Source organism: Numida meleagris, chromosome 10, assembly GCF_002078875.1.
Source record: "Numida meleagris isolate 19003 breed g44 Domestic line chromosome 10, NumMel1.0, whole genome shotgun sequence".
Classification (NCBI taxonomy): Eukaryota; Metazoa; Chordata; class Aves; order Galliformes; family Numididae; genus Numida; species Numida meleagris.
The window spans coordinates 3,889,930-3,908,068 of NC_034418.1; the positions used below are offsets into that span (position 1 = coordinate 3,889,930).

General features: G+C 46.0%; 2 long non-coding RNA genes across 4 annotated transcripts in view; one reads left to right on the forward strand and one right to left on the reverse strand.

Annotated features, from left to right (window-relative positions):
• LOC110404340 overlaps positions 1-15,209 on the forward strand; it is a 231,108-nt gene extending 215,899 nt beyond the window's left edge. For 2 of the 3 annotated variants that reach the window (XR_002442160.1, XR_002442162.1), the window contains one exon: positions 1-4,686. This exon is cut by the window's left edge. This is a non-coding gene — a long non-coding RNA (uncharacterized LOC110404340). Of the gene's footprint in view, positions 4,687-14,591 lie in introns of those variants that run through there. The other variant, XR_002442161.1, reaches the window with a different exon arrangement.
• The window catches only part of LOC110404341, a 114,021-nt gene continuing 100,704 nt past the window's right edge, over positions 4,823-18,139 (reverse strand). Inside the window, exons 8-9 of the long non-coding RNA XR_002442163.1 lie at positions 10,647-10,701; positions 4,823-9,257 (exon numbers count right to left, since the gene is read on the reverse strand). This is a non-coding gene — a long non-coding RNA (uncharacterized LOC110404341). The remainder of the gene's footprint in view (positions 9,258-10,646; positions 10,702-18,139) is intronic.

Consider the following 18,139-nt stretch of genomic DNA (forward strand, 5'->3'; position numbering starts at 1 on the left):
TTACTTCGAAGAAATAAATATCCCCCTCCTTTAGGAGGTGATTTAATTTTCTTTTGGGTGAGTCGTGGATCCCCAAAGAAAGAAAATGCCGGTGAAAAGGCCGGGCTGACCCAGCCCTCATCACTCTTTGAAGGCAGCAGCGTGCAGGGGGCAGGCTGGGGAGCAAATTGCTTGCCAGGAGTAGAAGATCTGTTCACTAAAGCATTCAATGCTGCCAGGCACCTCTCATCCTTAAACGCACGCAGAAGAGGAATGCGAGACCTTAACCGGGTGCGGCATTCCCACCGCGTCCTGGGTCAATCCGTCCTCACACGCAGGGCCCTAAGCAAGGTAACGCAGTTCAGGAAGGTGGATAAAAAAGGATGCTTACAGGTTTCCTTTTTATAGCTCCCTAGATTTTTAAGACTGAATTTGCAAAGGAGAACGTTTACAAAATAAAATGAAATAAACCCACGCCATCTCAAAAGCCGAGTCAGCCTAGCCAACTCGACTGACACCGCAGCTTAACAAAACCAGAATTCAGCTGTACTGGGACTTCATGTAACTTGCTCTTGCTGCTCTGAAAAGGGCTAAAAGCAGAAATTGCAATACAAGCGGCAGTATTGCATTTCTGTGCACATTTCTGTATTCCACAAGGTGATCAGGATTCAAGCTGGCCATTTTGCTTTCATGTTCTTGAACAAACCTTGCATGAGTCATGGTGCACAGCATTAACAGGGCCCAAACAGCGGTGAAGGAAGGGGTGCAAGCATCCTCTCGTGAGCCCACACTTTATGGCCACTGGCAAGCTCAGCCCTCGCATGCTGCATCAGGAAAGATTTCCTCTGCTCCTCTAAGGTGGGAGCAGAGCCACTCAAAATGCTAACAGCTGATCAGCTAGCTGCCTTGAACTCTTGCTGTCAAGGTCACTGGGACCAGAGTTTGACTGTTTTAATAGCAATAAAAAAAGATGACTCTCTGGTTTTGTTACCATCCTTACCCAGCCAATGGATTGGTCATCCTTAGACTGCAACAGCAACCTTCATCCTTCACCGTCACAGGATCTTCTGTGTGAGCTACTGCATTTGCAAAACCATCTGGATCTAAATAACCTTACAGGTAGCTGGAAACTCGCACAACTAACTGTGGCCAATGTGATGTTAAAACCAAGTTGGTCAAACACTGCAGACAACCAAAGGCGTCTCCGTCTGGCTCCAGTGTATGAGAGCTTAGAGGAGTGCTCATAGGGGCTGTGCTGCCACTGACCCTGGCACCATGTGGTAACCTCTACTTCACTGTCTGCTCAGGCTGGGCTTCCACTGAGCTCTGGGAGAACTGTCCTTAGCCGGGGCCAGAAGCAAAGAGGATTTGGATAGCCAGCACTATCTGACTCTTTTGCAACCCTCAGGTTCAGTTTCTCAATATTGCACAGATTGTTTGCCAGATAAAATAATCCCTCTGACTGAAAAGAAAATAATTATGTAAAAAAATAGAAATAAGGCAGGCATCCTTTACATGCCCTGTTATCTGTGCAGAAATTAACTGGACCACTAAGGGTTAATTCTGATCCTGAGTGGGCCCAATCAGGTTTGTTTCTGCCATCTTATTAGGTTAAATAAATAGAAACTTCTTGCAATATCCATCCACAATGATAAGCAATTCCCACTATAATGGATGGCTAATATATAAATTCAGCCCACATCAGTTTTGTGTCAACTAGCAAAAACAGAAACAATGGAAACTAGACAGCCATGGCTCTGCATAGGTCAACAACCAAGGTTATCTGTATTCAATTACTGGTATCTGCAAACTTGCATACTGTCAGCTGATCGTAGACTAAATGAAAACTTATCATGCACAGAGGCAGCAAATACATTTATTTGAAGCAGGCATCATATTAGTTCACTGGTTTGACTGTGGTTAAGGGAAAAAAAAAGGGGTTATCAGTCTTTTGGGAAATTCTTTCAAATATAACCTGCAGCAAATATCTAAAATTGGGGATTATCTATGTTATAAATCTTTGTTCAAAAAGTAGAAAAGGAACAGAAATTACTCCGTAGCCCTCTAAGACGATAAATTATATTATTTAACAATAGATAAACTTAGGGCACCTTTCCTGTGGTGCAGCCCTATTGTGAATTCGGCTTTAATCTGCTTCACCTTAACATCTGTTCGGTGGAACCGAAGATTTGGCTGTTTTGGACGCAGACAATAATTTGTTTGTTAACCGCTTCGCTGGAACAATACATCACTGCAGAAAACAAAGCCTACCAACACGACGCGTTTTTATCTGTTTCCTCTATCTGTGTTCCTTTTTCCATAAGTGCAAGTTCAGGCTTTTGAACTGTTTTCCTAGCGATAATTTGTGATGCTGTTAGTTTCATAACCCTGGAAAAATAGATCTTTTTTTTTCAACATTTTTTTTCATCTCTGACCAACAGATGTTCTGTTCAAAACCTGCAAGTACTCATGAGGTACGTACTAGCAAATTATAATTGTTAACGCCCCTGTGGAAGGAAAACGTCAATAAATATTTGTTATCGCCGGCCTGTTTGGAAACAAAGGCATTCACTTCACAGAAGTTCACGTGCCAGACCTTTTTATGCATCTTTTCCAGCAGTCCATTCAATTAGACATCTAACATTTTGTTAGAAGAGGAAGTGAAAATAACCTCACAGAATCAAAACCAAAGCATAAAAGCACGCGGGCATCCTGTATTCCGTGGTAAAATAGCACTTCAACTCGTTTCAACGATCCAAAGGTGGCCATGGAGCCCAGCTGTGGTCCAGCTCCAGCATTTCACCACTGCACACCAAAGCAGCAATCAAGGGCAAAAAACTGAACGCGTGGCACCATGATGCAGAGAAATGCCCCAACAATGTCTGGCTGCTGACGACTGCAGTCCATACCTATGGATAATCTCCCCTGGCCAAGTGACTTGACTAAAACCAGACTTAACTGCAGCTTTTCTCCTCTACTGAGAGATACGGAGTTGTTTGCTTGGTTCGGAATTCTTACTCATGTCATTGAAGCCCAGGCTCATCTTGCTACTGGAGGGGGAGGTAAAACTTTCTTCCTAGATGACTGAAAAAAGCAAATGGCTATCATTTTCAGACCCAGGGTGGTGAGCTGCTGTAGGCATTCAGAACTGTCCTGCAGAAATATCAGAAAAACTTATGCCACCAGTGCAGCAAAGAGCTCTTAACACATCCTTTGCTCTGTGGTATTCCAATTCATTCTACTTCTTCTTGAGCTCTAGTATCTCCCTCATTTTATCTCTGGGTGTGTCTGAAGCTGTAGTTCTATTCTAAAGACTAAGACTAATATCTAACACATGCTGTGATGATTTGGCAAATCAGTTTCTGCACCACTAAAATGAATGCTGTTTTACAGCATGGACTGCACTGCATGTGTTTCAGCCAGCACACCCCACGTGGGCTGCAGCTTCCTTGCCTTCTCCATAGCTTTTTGTCCTCTTGTTGATGCAGAGACTGGAGGAGTTGCAGGGTGCATCCATTTACCTGGCTACAGTGGAGCATCGTTAAAATGCAAGAAACCAGCCATGCAAATGAGACAGAGAAATGGCTGCCACCCAAGGCAGAGGAATTTTTCCAAGTCTGAACCCTATGCAGGAAGCAACTTCTTAGTAACTGTTTGTTTTGTGGATTCATTTGAGGAGCTGATAAAGCTGATAAGAGGGCTCCCGAGGTGTTTCACAAATCAGGAGGGTAAGGAGCTGCGTTTCTGAGAAGTCTTATGCAGGAGTTTGGGTCTAGGAGAATTGTGACCTACTTAGAAGACTCTGACTTAAGCCCCAAATAATGCTCTTGCTCAAGCATGAATTACAAGCAGCTGAAGAAAGATGAGTTTTCACGCTTGTACTCCAGCCAAGTTTGCCCACATCTAATGAGGAAAAGTAGAACTCGGTGCCATTTTGTATTCCCATGATGTGGTGCAGATGGAGGCTCGGCACACGCTTCTCTGCCTCCCCTTGCAAAGCCCGGAGCTGGAAAGCGTCAGGTTGGAGAGCAGAGGAAGCGGTGGCTGTGAGAAGCTGCCTCGCCCATGGGAGCGGAGCCGGCAGCAGTTCTGGTGATCGGAGATGGCTGAGCTGGAGGAAAATATTAAACGGCCCATGGCCAAAAGCTTGGGGAGTTAGAGCAGCAGGCATTCATGGAGGGAGGGGAAAGGCTGAGCTGTCACACCTCTACTTAAATGGCCTTGGCAGAGGCCGGGAGGGTGGCACACGGGGGCTGGCCTCAGCCCTGAGCTGGGTGCAGGCCTTGCTGTGTGCCAGGCCCAGGCCCTGCCTGCAGCCACTAGGACCTGTGTCCCATGGAAGGGAAGCGCGCCTGAGCTGAGCGCTGCAGTGAGTCAGCCTTCTTATGCAAGATGGAAACGTTGTGCTGGGCTGGGCATTGCTGTGGGATTATGAAGGGAAAAAAATGGAAAAAAGCCCTTGGGGAAAGAGAATGCAACTGATGGGAGAAACAGCAGAAGAGTCTGGCAGGATGCATTCTCTGTATGTGCTTGGACCACTGGGCTGTCTGTGATGTGAGTGAGGCTCCTGAATTCTGTCATCAAGGCCAGACTGCCCATGGTGCACAAGCTCACAGTGCACAACGCTACCTGCCCACCAGGTCAGGGCTGCCCCGTGCTGCAGGCAGGGCCTGCTGCATGGAGCATGGCCCATGGGCTGCAGCACTGTGTGTGTGAAGTGTGCGTCCATCACGGAACTGCCAGGCACAAAGCACTACCCGAGTTCCACACCTTTAGTCTAGAAATCTGGGATTGACTGACTGTCTACTAAGTCAAAATAAAAAAATGAAGATAAAAGACCTCCTCACCTCCCTCCTTCCCTGCTCCGTAGTGGGGAAAGCTGCTCCCTGCACCCCTGTGTCTCTGTGCTGTGCTGCTCCTTCCTTTCATCAGCATGGTTTTGTTCAACACAAGAAGGGTTTTCTACATAAAAGGCCCTGTATCCAAAAGACACCATTTTAACTTGGCCGCAGCAGCACTGGAAATGCAGACTGGGGAACAGGAAAAGTCCACAAGACGGCTGTTGTCAGAAAACAGTTTCTGGAAAAAATTAAAGTTCTCTTGAGGCATGTAGAAAAATTCCAGGACACTGTATTATTATTGTTGTTATTATTACCCTTGATCTTTTGGAAGGTGGAGAGGGAGCGCATGCCGTTTTAAAGAAAGAAGACAGGACATCTGTAGCCTTTAAAAAGCAAAGCACAAAGGCTGCTGGGCTCTCCTTACAGCATTTTTAATTATCTTCCTTAAGTTTCCCAAATAAAAACACATCACATTGAGCCTCACCCAATAAAGCTATGTGGGTAAATACAATACCCATTGTCTAATCAATATCATATTGCTCATGGCTTTAGCTCGTTCAATATCTGAGATCATTGCTTCCCAACTCACACCTAAGGATGCCAATATCTGCTTAATGTTGGACAAACTGCAGTTGTCATTCCCTGTAACGGAGTTCTTTAATCTCATTAATAACCTACAGATACCAAAGTGCAGCTTCAAGTAAAGCTGGTTGGAGCGTGCCAGATCTCCAGTGTGCAGTTTCAGCTCTGGGGTGGGGTGGGTTAAAGAGCCCTGGCGCTGCCGGGACTGCAGCCCCCTGCCCCACTGCTGCTGTGCAAGGCACCCATAAACAAATTTAAAAAAATAAATGTCAAATGCCGAGAGTGAAGAGGTAGGGTTATGAGCTCAGCCAGCTGCCGTGATTAGGACAAAGCGTATGACTGAAACACATCCCCCGAAACGCTCTGCTCCCGCTGCAGTTGTGTGGGCACAGCACTGTGTGCTTGGTGTGGGCACGCCGCAGTGTGGCAGCAAGCCACATGCGTGCCCACTGGAAACACGGGGCAAGCAAAGGGCAAGCAGCAAGAGCACGCCTGGCCCGAGCCCTGTCCCAGCAGCGCGTCCATGAGCCCTGCAGCCCCGCACAGCTGTCCGGGCGCGCTGCCGCCACGTCCGAGCTCAACACGGCTCTGGGGAGCCCAGAATGTATCGTGAAATAAAAACAGCTGCGAGGGAAACTCATATGACTAGGATAGGTGCCATCTAGCAATTAACAGCCAGAAGTTTTGATCTGGAAAATCACATTTATTTTAATTGCTTCACTGTTGTGTTCATAAAGAATTTGGCTCATTTTAGTATTTTCCTTATTAGATATACGATTTAACTTTGGAACAATGTAGTCATTAGTTCCATTGTTCCAGATTTTTCATCGCAGGGAAATGAATGATGGAGACATGTTCTGCAAGGAAGATTGTTTATAAATATTTATCCTCATCTTAACAGATATTTGTGTAATCCAGCCGAATTTTCTAGCACAGAATTCAGCAGTTTTTAATCTGGCGCATGGCGAGTGGCACATTTCCTAACCCCTGAGTTCAGCGAGCGATCTTATCAAAAGAGCGGAACGAGAGAATAATGCTTTTGTTTTACGATTATTTCCTTTGCAAGACCCAATTCTTTCCATTCCCATCAGTGGGGTGCGTAGCGAAGACGCGTGTGTCTGATTGCCATCACCGCTGCCATTCACTGACACGCTGACCCCGCGGTAGGCACTGCCCTCAGAGCCCCGTGCCATGGGCAGGATCGGGCCCAGCACACGGGGCTGGGAGGAGAGCCATAAAAAATGCATGGGCCCTTCTGCTGGGAACGAGGCTGCTTAATGAAAGGAACCGGGAGGTGAAACACGGAATTTGGCAGTTCTGCACCGCTCCACCATTTGGTGCTTGTTGTGGGACTCCAGCAAAGGGGAGCTATCACTGCGGGCATAATTTACTTGATTTTAAGGATCTGTATGAATTCTGGCGCCATACCAAGTAGCCATTAGCTATGAGGAGTGCTTCCCGACGCTCATTTGTTTTCCATGTGTGAATTTTCGCTCATCCGAACTTTCTTTAGAAAAGAAAAGAATTTTTCTTCATCAATTCCATGTGGAAAATACAACAAAAATCCAGATAATAAATTATTCAAGAAACACAACAGAATTTTAAAAAAAAAAAAATGGAAAACGACTAGTTCTGGAATCAGACTGTCGGCCTGCTTTGATTTCTGATGTCTTAAAGTTAAGTGTTATAAAATGATACGGTTGTTCACATGCTCAAGGATAGGCTTTTGGGCAAATTACCCTAAATAGGGTAACTCAATAGCCAGGTAGGCAGGCTTTAATGCTGTTACTGTTAGGAAAATACCATTAATACGAGACATATGCGGGCCGCTATTACATCAGCAGGGCCTCACTCGGGCGCTACGCGGGAGCGGTGCTGTGGATCGCAGCAGCGGTGCTGGGCCCTTCACACACGTAACGTGCCTTAGTCTTGAGGTCAAAATCTGCTAATGCAATTTTGAGTATAAGAACAAGAATTTCAAATCCATGTGGTTTTAATGCCACGTTCTGAGATGGGGGGCAGGGGGCGATTTGTTGTATTTCTTTGTTTGGCCTGCTCACACTGAACGTGAACTCCTTAATGTGTGTCTCACATTCAGACTAACTAACTCGTGAGATGTGACAAACAACAAAAAAATCTCCATTTCTGTGCTCAAAAAGTTTGGTTTTGGTTATGTTTCAAATTATAAGGATCATTATTGGTAATTTGCATTTACTTCTTACTGAAGCATTACATAATAAACCAAAACCGTGTGTCAGATGTACCGCTCCCAAATAAGTGTGCCGAGATAAAGGCGCTTCAGCAGCTGAGCAATCGCTGCGACGTGTGAGTGAGACCTCCAGGAGGATGCCTGCCTTTACAACGAGAGTGTTCCCATTTCCAACAATTAATATGTTTGGGTTTCTTCATTTTTGCGGTCTCGTAGAACAACTCATAGCTAAAGCGCTGTGTTGAACACACATATTTTGGACCAAGGTCTTCTCTGTGTCTATTTAACAGCTACTCACAGCTGTCTCTGCTTTAAACGTACTGGGATAAAATTTCATCACAAAGCCTTGATGCAAAAAGAAAGGGAAAATGGACGCAGGAGGACACAGGGCAAGCGCGCATGGCCAGCACCCTGCACAGCAGGACCATGGTGACGGAGTGGGGCGAGGGCAGGTGTGTCCCCAGCCTGGGCCCTGCAGGCATGGTGGGCTGTGCATCCCGAGCTGTTGCTGGTTCGGCTGTGCAAAGCACACCTGCTGCCCTCAGATCTTAGTGCAGAGGAGGCAAAGCTCCCATTCATTTTTCTCAGTGCTAAGACACAGGGAGGCGGTTCAGCGGTGCAGTAAGCACAGAGCAAGCAGCAGTGACAGCGACAGGAAGGTACTGTCCCTCTGGGTGCTGGCTGCCACCTGACTGCCTCCGGGAGCATGCCCGCACCACAGCAGCTCTGCTGGTGCCTGCAGGAGACCGGTTTCAATGTGACATACCTGCTTAACAGCTCTGCTGACTGTGCTGCTGCTACATGTGCACATTTTAAATGTACTTTTAAATTTACTTTGAGGACTTCCTTTGACCTCCCTTACCAGATGTGGGAACCCGCCAGCCCTGAGCTGCATACACAGTCCTGCTGCCTGTGTCCCCCTGCTCCCATACGCAGCTCTGTGCTGCAGGCAGGGCTCCCACCATCCGCCCTGCACGTTGTTGTGTAAACCAATGCCACCTGCTGTGCCCCACAAGGCTATGAGCCATGGCAGTGCCACAGCCCTGGGCACCGCACCCTACAGCAAGCGCCTCACTCCTGCAACGCACTGCAAGTTAACATACAGACGTATTGATAGGTCTTTCTTTATACGGAGACATGTAGTGTGACACACACATACATATGCATTTGTCTCTCTATATATCCATATATCCCTGTATGTAGAGACAGATCTACAAAGAGCACAGTAGCACTAGCTGATAGAGCAAATTACCAGTGACAAACACTATTCTTCAACATGGTCACCACCGTTAGTTCTGCATTTTCACCAGCATTGAACAAGAGCCTGTGTGCCACGCTTGCAGAAATCTGCACCAGCGGAGGTGACTTGCTGTCGCTGTTGCTACTGCTGACACACACCACCCGCTGCCTCACTGCACCCACATTCACTGGTTGATCTCCGTAAGTGTTCAGCAAGCATTGATGAATGTCAGTGATGCCATATTTTTTTTAACTCACCTGTTCCTGGAGCTCTGCACCTGATGGAGGTGTTACCGTGGTCAGGCAGTGCTTTCACAGCACCCGTGGTCAGCCTTGCTGAGTGCCCCTTCAGTGCTTTTAGCACAAACATCTCTCACTTCAGTCACTGTGGCTGCAGCATCCTTTTTCTAAAATTTTAATTATAACCCCAGGAATTACGATATGAACTTAACCTCATATATTGACTTAAAGCCTGAGCGTGCCTTGATGCCACCCGCCAGGCAGCCGTGCACAGGCTTTGCACAAGCAGCCCCATGTGCCGATGAGCGCTGGCTCTGCTCCCCGCAGGCACAACTTTACACAAAGAAAGTCGAACATTTTTAAAAAACAACATCTCCTTTTCACTTTCTCAGTGAACTCATGTCTGTTTTATGGTGCAGCAGGCCTGGATTTGCAAGGTTTCATTCTTCTGGTTTGCAGTAACAGAAACACACTACTATCTGTGTGAATAAAGCATTTTCTGCAAGAACACGCCTAATAGTTTGAGTCAGCCTACCAGATGGGTTGTAAAACACTTTGAAACAACTCCACTCGAAGGATATTATACTCCTGAAGCTGTATGTTTGGTTTATTATAAACAGAGCTTTCTAAGTAAAAAACATAGAAATGCTGTCTACTTCTGAAGCAATCTGACATGTGGAGCTGCTCTAGATCTCTGCAGAAACAGAGCTGAATTTATCACTCCCCCTAAATATCAAAGGGTCTCGAGAAGCAGCCCTATCACTTTGGGTCTTTGTAACTGGAAGGCAGTGCGGGTGACTGACAAGCCCACATACTTTTAATTTACCAGCGTTTGGCAGCCTCCCTGCCGTGAGCCAGCTCCAGGCCTTTCTGAGTGAGCTCCTGCTCAGCAGCACTGCAGGACAGCACCCCGGTCTATAGGGAGGGGTGGCAGTTTGCCCCTTTTGTCCCCAGTTATGGCGACAGGATGGTCCATGGCCCCACCGTGTCCATCCCCACTGTTGGAGGTGCTGCCCACACACCAGCCCTGTCTCCTCTCCTCCCTCCCGGTTCGCCCTGTGGGGGTGCTCGCTCCCCAGTCACAGCCCAACCCAGTACACCCAGTGCCCCAGCCAGGTGGCACCACAGCGTGGCAGAGGCCATGGAGCTGGGGATGTGTTCCTGCTGGCCCCTGCTGACAGAGCTGTGAGGCACCCGTGTGCTCACCGGCACCATGGCCACCCCGTTTCTGATCCTCCCTCATCAGTCACACCTCACCGTGTGACCCTTCAGTTGTATAACGATCCTCTGGGACTGGCTCTGTAGGCAGGGCCATTGCGTCTCCCTAGAAGCTGGGAGAAGCTCAAGTCAATGAGTTTCTGTACCGTGGAAGCACCGGCAGTGGGGATGCAGCTTTTGGCACTTCGGCCTTCTCCTCCTCGGGGGTTCATTTTTATCCTAAAGTCAGTGATAATATCTCCTCCCACCATCTCACATTTGGGTTGACTTCAACATGGGCAAGGCTCCTGCTCAGGAGACCTGGGAAGGGCAGCGAAGCACTGCAGCCAAACACTTACCATTTCCAGTCACTGTTCCACTCATTTTTCCGAGCCTGAGACACTGGGATTGTCCCTGTAAAACACAATTAGTGTCTGCATTATGATTCATTAAACATCACCCAGAAGAGAAAAACTAAGCGGATTTTTAATCTGAATTTGTACAGGCTTTTCTGTCGTTCTTTAAGCAGCTCTGTTATTATTTTTCCCATAATTTGTATAAAGTACTTAGCATTCAAAACAGAGCCTTTTTAACCTTTTGCCCAACTTAGCTTTATGTACTTTAAAAAAAAAAGGGGGGGGGGGGGGCTGGAGATGGAGAGGGAGAGAAACCCTTTAAGTGCCCTGGGCCTGGGTTCCTTCAGTGTGCAGGCTGTAAATGTTTTACTTTGATTTGAGATACATGACAATAAATTAGGGGACATTTATCAAAGCTGCTTTGTTGCATTGCTGACAAAAGCTGCTTTTTGCATAAATTACTGCATTATACAAATACACTTAGCAGGATCCTGTTTCTTTGATGTTAGTAGAGGAGATTTATGTCCAATGGAGTTTTTATTTATCTGCCCTGTTCACCTCAACAAGGGCAGGACATATTCCTCAATTAGTTCCATACCCCTAGAAATGACATATATATCTCACAACTAGAAACAGAGAAATTTAAACAAAACAACACAAAAAAGCAAGTGCACTTTTTCTGGCAAGTCTAAACTACCATGCAGTGTAAAAAGTCAATATTAGGCTGGCGCTCTATCTTTGAAATCTTTGTTCCAAGATGACTTTGAAAACTAAGTAAGCTAATTTTTACAAAACAATATTCCCTTTGCAGAAAAGCTTTTCTAGACTTCATTAAGGGACTAAGTAAATACGAGTCCACTTCAACAAATACTTGGTATCCAAATAAGTAGGTTAAAAGAATAGATTCCCTGTGCAGTAATCCTCTGTGGAACCATATTTATGCTAAAATCTCTTTCGATGAATATCTAATAAACTAATGACGGGCACTGTAGGCTAAACGGTGAATGAAGACGGTTAAAAAGGAACTTGTCGAATGAATAAATTGGCTAAACAGTCACATTTCTTAAATGAATACAGAATCCCTTGAACACAATTTGGAGCGCCATTCTTCTGCCACTCACCATCTCCAGCCCTCAGCTCGCACGTAATTTATTTTGTCACTAGGTCACCGGTTCACGCAGCCCTACGTGGCAACGCGGGGTTGTTACCATACGATAGCCTGAAATAATTCCGCAGAACTCCTTTCTGTCCCAGTTTTAGAAGGAAAAAGGGAAACAGAAAGCAACCTGCAAAGGCAGGGGCTCGGCAGAGGGAGCTGAGAGAAGAGGATGAGGATGGTTTCACAGCGCTGGGCCTGGGGTTCTCTAACATCGCCCAAGCCAGCGGGCCATTCGCTGTCCTCAGCAGGAGCTGAATTAGATCAGGGTGTTTGGAAAACCCAGATTTCCCACTGCCCTTCCCATCACACACGGTGATGCTCATCAGTCATTGATTTGTTTCTTAATCACCTCTGAACAGGACAATGCAGAGGAGAGGGTCTGAGGCAGACATGACCAGCCAGGCACAGCCCATGCTGCCGGGCCGCTGTGAGCCCTGAGAGAGGGCAGGCGAGCTCCTCTGAACATTTAATGAAGATAGGAAAACAATAAAATTACACCAAAACAGATTTTCATTATTCAGGCAGCTCTGGGGACCAGATTCCACCCAGCGCATTTCAATGATCCCAGACAATGGATTACTGTCATAATTTGTTCTTAAAGTCTGTTTAATTGGCTTACTTAGCCACCTGTTCAGAAGAGTTACCATGAAAGCAGCGGTTTTGCTGAATTTCTGAGCGCCAACCTTTCAGCATTCCACCTCCTTCTCTTCCAGCTGCTATAAAATACCAAGCAATGCCTAGCACAGATTTAAAAATAATCTCCTCGTTGTCCAAAATGCATTGTAACCAACCAGGAGGGAGCTGCAAAGTTGCAACACTAAGGTGACAGTTGGGGCATTTCCTCACTGCCTGTTCCTAGCTGAATGTCAGTTTATTACACACATGCGTGTAGAGTAACGGTGTTAAAACGTAAAGACCGACAGGCATATTCAAGGTATGTAAATACGCACCCCGCTAGCTGAATTGTATCAGTCACTTTCACATTAAGGTGATCCATAAAAACAGCGGAAATTCAGCTGAGGCCTTTGTAAAACAAGAGTGAAGGGAGGCAGGGGCATGGAGTCCCACTGAGCACCGTGTGCCATGGTCACCAGGCTCGGGCACCGCCGGCCACGGGGCTGCACCAGCTCGCATCCGCTCACAGCAAACAAACGCTCCTGGCAGGGGCGAGCAAACACCGCCTCTCCTCGCTGCTGAGAGCACGATGGCTGTGTAATCTAAACAGACAGCAGCAAGTAAAAATGTAAATATTTGCTGTTGGTTAATACAGTCCTAAGTTCCTGCTGGAGCCAGCTGCTTCGGTTTTGGTGCACAGGGACGCCTATGTGCAACCCGCTCTTGGTGGATTTCAGTAGAGAAATATTTTTAAGAAGCCATTATCTAAACTGCTGATGTAATAAGGCGCTGGTATATGAAATACACTTAATAACTCAACTTTAGTTATTTATTGTGAACGAGGGTGCATTCTCCTTGATTCCATTTCCCAGCGAAATATAAGTGGAGCTTTCATCATGAGTGCTTGAATTTATGGCAAGCAGACCAAGTGACATTAAGAAAGCCACACAATCCCTTCATTCAGGCTTTAATAAGGAAGCCAAGGAAAAATTATCCAAGCTGGTTTGCGGGTGACAGCACAAGAACTTTTTGGAGTCAGAAAGTTAGCACGGAGGCTCCCTGTCAGCCCATTAAAAAGCAAGGTTGGCATTCCCCGATATTGGAACCATGTGTGCAGAGGAATTTTTCTTCTGGTAAGACATTCCAAATATTGTCCCAGAGCCAAACACTTCGGTGTTAGACTAATTTAAGCAGTATGTTGGAATCAGCTCTCAGGACTTTGATCATATGGAGATCGTTTGTTACAAATTGAACTAACCCAGTCTCTATTTCTGGTGGATCAGAACTATGGATTTGTTGAATTAAATGCCTCATTTAATGCAGTTTGCACATGAAAAGAAAGCTGCACTCAGGAATCTGATAGTGAATTTTTCACCTAACCAACAGGTCTACTTTTTTATTACTTTTAAACCTAATCCATACTCAGTCCACACTGTTCTTAATAAGCCTGAGGCTGTTTAGAGTGAAGGTTTAAATCAGCTCGTATGTTATGGGGGGAAAGCATCACTGAATTATCAAACCGTGTAATAAGGAACACATTTGAATCCAATTCAAGAAATAATTTTATGAAGAAAAATAAATTAGTCCTCGGTTGTTATTTACCATCCAAATAGCACAGTGCTCTTTCATGACAACAGCAGAGGGAAAGCTGAAAAATGATTTTGCAGACATAGGATTTGTTTTCCTGCCTCTCACTGCTGTCCCCATTTCTGCAGCTGAGCTATTGTGAGGGTTAAAAGTGCACAAAATAAAGCATTTCCACATATGGCTGCACTTTCTTTTCATTTCTTGAAGTTATAATGTCTTTAACTGTTGATAATGATATTATAAACTGTCATTTAGTGCATTTTGAGTATATTAAATACATGAAACAAAGATGTGGGATTCCAGCTGGACCTTGATCAGAAACGCCAAAATGTGATTCACTGGAACTGCAGATAGCAACGTGCAGGGCTCACAGGGGAGGCTGCAAACAGGTAGCTGCCATCAGAAGAGAGTAACGTAATAGAAGAAAAGTGGGATGAAGCACCAAAGTGGATACTCAGATGGCTGAATACTTAGCAGGAGAGCTGTGCGTGTGACCACCAGTGTGCTGCTGCGCACCAGGCTGAGACACTCAGGTGTGTCATTGTTCTCTGCCTCGAGGAATTCACAATTTACACTGTTTTCAACAGGTTTTCACATTGAGTCCCACACAACATAACAGCAGGACTCTGTTAGGTCCCAGGAACCCGCCTTCCCGGTCCCGCAGGCAGCTGAGAGGAAAAACTTATGTACATGGAAGGGATTTCTGGAGCCTGCCTCACTGTTGGGCTGGCGAAGCGAAGTGATGCCGTGCCCTGGCACAGACAGGCTGCGCGCACTCAGCCCTTGGTTACAGGCACATCTGGCCACTGCAGCTGGATGCGGGCCAACGCTTGGGAAAAGGATGAAAGAAAGAAAATCATGAACTCGCTGTCCAGATGTCAGCCCAGAACAAGACCCTCCCAAATAATCAGGACCTTTGCTGTGTCTTAGGCACAGGAGAAGAAAATGGCGACGTGCAAGCAGAACTGCCGTACCCTGAGCTTGACCAGAGCATGTTCAGCCCCAGCCCCTGCGGCTCCACCGAGCCACCAAGAGCCCGTCACCTCTGCCAGCCACCTCTGAGGCTGCCACAGCCAATGCAGGACACAAGGAAGCAACAGGGAAGCAAGAGGAAACTGTGTCCCGAGCCCACAATCCACACCTGGGGTGGGGGGACGGGAAGGATCTCCCTTGGGTTGTCCCTCCCCTCTCATTACACGGAGGGAGCAGAGTTCATCCTTCATAAAGAGAAGGGAAACTGTACCTTTAAATAAATAATAATAATAATAAAAAAAAACAATAAAAACAGTTATAGAGCAGATACTGATTTATACACACACACACACACATATATATATTTTATTGGCAAATAAAGAAAGATCTGATCTTTAATGAAATCAGGATGGGTTTGGGACGTGAACTTGAGCTGAACTCCCCAGATTTTCATGGAACTTCAATTAAAAGAGTTTCAGAGGAGTTGTTGAAAGCCAAGCACTTGCCATCGAAAGCTTAATTTAAAATGAGAAGCATTTTTACACCACATTTCCCGGTGAGATTCCAGCCCTGATCCTAATTATGTATTTTTTTCTTGAATGATCAGTTTTCTTCTTTTTCTGATCAGCAGTGTAGCAATGTATGTAGGTTCTGTTTCCAGCATACATAGTAGTTACACTGATAGCAGAGCCTATCAATATTCAGCAGAAAATTAACCTACCTTTTCCACTGTGAAACCAGTGGTGAAACTTCAGTCAACTCCTGTTATCATGAGCAATAGGTAAGGATTTAGAAGTCTGATAAATGCTAAGAGCAGCAAAAAAAAAGTCTTTTTGGGGAGAGGAGTTAAATCTGGTCTCAAACAGCAAAACAGCACAAAGTAAGATAAAATAGAGATAATGGTTTAATCTAAGCTGCCTGTTCTCATACGATCTTAGGAATATGAGGTTGATACAAAGCCCCACTGTAGGGCCCTTCTGAATGCCAGAGGAGTCGTGCAACTTGGTCCTTGAGCACTGCTTTGAGACGTTAGCCCTGCTTTGTCAGATGTGCCACAATTCAATCTGAGAATCGCACTCTGGCAGTGGAAGGGAATAGGAACAGTGGCTGAAATGAGACAGGAGAGCCTAGAGCATCAGGGGCCCGAAAGCACTGATGGAAATGATCTGGTTGTAAGCAGGTACTGGGAAATAACTCACTTGGAAGCCATTTGAATAAATACTTTACAGAACATCGTGGTTCAGGAGAGATTTTGAAACAGATTTAACTAACAGTGGAGAGAAGTGTGCCTAAAATAATAAAATCCAGTGCTGTGTCAGACACAGCTACCAAGGCATACCTGGTGTGTTGAGGGCTCAGACCTCTCCCTCTGCCCAGATCACCGCAATGCACCGAACAATTACGTGCCCACAAGCTGTAACTGAGCTGGCGAGTAAGGAGCAAGTACCCTACTTCCAAGGTTGCATATGCAAGTGGCACCAGGAAAAAGACCGAAAGGCCTCCAATTAAAACATCAATTTCCCTTATTTCTTCTAGTTTGTATTTTATTTACCCTGATCACTTCTTCTGCGGTCCAAAGACCGCAGTGACTCCTAATTTACCCCACAGCGTTGAATCCTGCTCTGCAGAAACCTCACGGTGTGGGGAGTCGGGGGCAGCCAGCCCCTCCTGGACCCGCTCCGTGTGACTTAGGAGCAGTGAAGCTGCTCCCCCAGCCTCAAGCTGGAAGGCCTCCTGGTGCTGTTCAAACCCCAGCAAGACCTTGGAGAGCAGCACTGCTGCAGCCCCGCCGCTCCATCAGGTCTGCTCAGTGGGTGCCAGAGGCTCGAGCACTGGGACGTGCCACTGCACCACACGCTTGGAGCAATGTTAGCGCCCAGCCCCTGAGCTGGTGAGGGGTCAGGGAAGCAGGCTGCGAACTGGTGTCTCCCTGGGCCTGCTGCTCCCAAGATGTCCAGGACTTCAGACAACAAGAACCTTCCAGAAGATGCTTGCAGCCTGCTACAAGGCAGTAAGGGAAATATCAAAGCAGATTTTTCTCTCTGCTCACATGCTCCACTCGCAGGGTTTCCTATTTTACAGAGACCAATGCTACTTACAGCTCCAGATCCAGTAAATCTTTTGTTTTTGTTAAATAACAAAGAAAATGGTTGCTCGCAGTTTTATGGGAAGCCATCAATCTTTCCCAAAGCAACTTACAGTACTGAAGAAAATAAACATTGCTGCGTATGTAAAGCAGAGCAGAAAGGCTGCAGTCATGGGCAAAGCACTGCTTTCTGTAGCAGTAGAAACATATTAAAGACAAATGTACTCCACTGAAAGTGACATAAATAAGTGGATTTCCCATCTGAAACATTGTTTTTAGCAACAGAAGCTTTTAATCCCCTTAAGTTCATTTCTAATCTGTCTTGGAAGTGCTTGTCTAAAGAATATTACATTGATATAAAGGATTTAATTTATTAAAACTAAACAGCAGCCAGCATACTACTAAAGAATATCTTGTACGCAGCACTCTCCCAAATGAATAAAGCTGCTACAGGTAGAAAAAAAATGCACACACACTTGGCACAGCATTCATTAAAATTTCACACATTATGTTCCTGCGCTTTCCTGCTCAGTGTGCTTTTCCCAATAAAGCAAACACTTTAGAATTCATAATACCTCTTTATCCCATGTGCACAAGTGACCTCTTCTCCCTTATGCACCCAGCAAATGAGCAAGTACAAAAGGGAATAGAGTAAGCAGAAAACTAAACATGCCCTCTTCTACCCAAGAGCATAAAAGGAGGTGAGCAGAGGTTCTCTGCAGGGTTCAGTGCAGCCCCTACCAGGATGCCAGTGCTCTTGCTACCCATCAGTTTTGGCTGGTGCACACTGTGTAGACAGCATCAATTATACAGTTCATCAGTCAATTAATTTTACGGGATCTTTCTTAAAGTAGCGGTTGAGGGAAACAAAAGCTGCCTTCAAACTACATTAAAATCACTCGTTAGCCACAAGTCTGGCAGACTATTTAATAAGCCACAAGAAGCCAACCACCAATGACAAAATGGCCCTCTTGTCTTTTCCTGAGCACATGAAAATTTCTCCGTGTTCTCATAGCCCACCTGGAGGCATCTCCCTGGCTACCCCAGCAGTGCTCAGAGGGTGCTGTGCCCAAACAC